The following is a 1,660-nucleotide window of genomic DNA, read 5'->3' as shown; positions in this document are numbered from 1 at the left end:
CAGGAGGCAGGGTTCAGCCTCACAGCCACGGAATTCTTACATAGAGTTACAAGGTTTTAGCACTGTGTTTGAAACAATTGAATTCATCATAGGGAATTATCATAATTTTTTCTAGAGCTTGTGGTAGTGCCTAGAATTGTTTGCCTATTTTCAACTGGATGTTGCAAAACATTGCAGGTATTTGATAAAGGGCGCAAATCCTGAATTGGAGGATAAAACCTCAAACCTATGAATTCATTTGCTTGATGCAGACAACATGGCCCATGATGAACGAGCAATAATTTTTGGATAATAGTTATTTCCATCATAGTATACACTATTTTAGTGCTTCAGCAAATAGTGTCAAACATGGGAAAGTGTAGGTTACATTGTACACACCCATGGTGTTTCTGATATTATGAGTTTTAACGTTAAAGACTACTTTTATGTCCATTTTTTTAATATAAATAAATTTTCTGTAAAATTTAAGGCTGAATTTAAAGTTATATAATAAAATGTGATGCTTTTAGTTAGTTTTAAATTCAACATGAAATATCTTAATGTTATTTTAAGAACCAAATAGAAATAAGAAACTTTAAACTGGAAAATGATGAGTAAATTTTTTTTACTTTAGTTGATGAGCAAGACTCGATTTTAGATTTTGTATTCTTTCTTCATGTCATTCTTTGGCAAGTATGAAACCCCTCCCCCCCCATTATATTCCATTATTGCTTATTAATTACTAGATCAATTGGTCACCCTTTTGTTTTGCTAAAACACCTTTGTTTATATTTTTAAATAATTGGCAGAGAAAAAACAAAAATCCAATAAGGCGAATGTGTACCTGTAAAGAATGTGTACTTTTTTAGAGCTCCCTATAATGAGTATTTCTCTTTTGCCAATTGAATTTTCCCACATTTGAGTAGCACATGAAATGCCTCTTTTACTTAAAATTAACTAATACCTATCTTTATAGTGAGGGTTTCCCATGTGGCTCAGGGTACAGTACCCGCCTACCAATGCAGGAGACGCAGGTTCGATCCCTGGGAGGGAAAGAGCTCCTGGAGGAGCAAATGACAGCCCAGTCCAGTATTTTTGCCTGGAGAGTCCCATGGACAGAGGGGCCCGTTGGGCTGCAGTCCCTGGGGTTGCAAAAGAGTCAAACATGACAGCAACTAAACAAGAACAGTCTTTATACTGAGTCATATTTTTCTTAGCACAGCAACTGCTTTTGCTGTGAACTCTTCCCCTCCCATATTTTAAAATCATTGATAGGCCCTAAATTCTTTTTTTTTTTAGCTTTATTGAGATGTAATTGACAAATAAAATTGTAAGGTTTTTAAAGTGTACCTTCTGGTGACTTGATAAATAATTTGATGTACGTACACATTGTAAAAGAATTTCTCCCATCTAATTAACTAAATTCAAATTCTTAAAATGCTGATCTGCTGTTAAAATACACCAAGTTCATAAGGCCCATGTAAGGTGAACATATGGAAGCAATTTCCTAGCAGGAAAGGCCGTATATTCATTTTATGACAGTGAATTAATGGAAATCACACAATAAGACTTAAATTCCATGCTCTGCTGTATGCTACAATTGGATCTATTTGAACTTCTGTAATACTTTCTTATTCTTTGACTGTTGTTAAAAGATGTTTTTTGCAAAACTCAATAAAAT

Source organism: Bubalus bubalis, chromosome 14 (genome assembly GCF_019923935.1).
Source record: "Bubalus bubalis isolate 160015118507 breed Murrah chromosome 14, NDDB_SH_1, whole genome shotgun sequence".
NCBI classification, from domain to species: domain Eukaryota; kingdom Metazoa; phylum Chordata; class Mammalia; order Artiodactyla; family Bovidae; genus Bubalus; species Bubalus bubalis.
The sequence above is the reverse complement of the archived record's forward strand: the minus strand, read 5'-3'. Positions refer to the sequence as shown.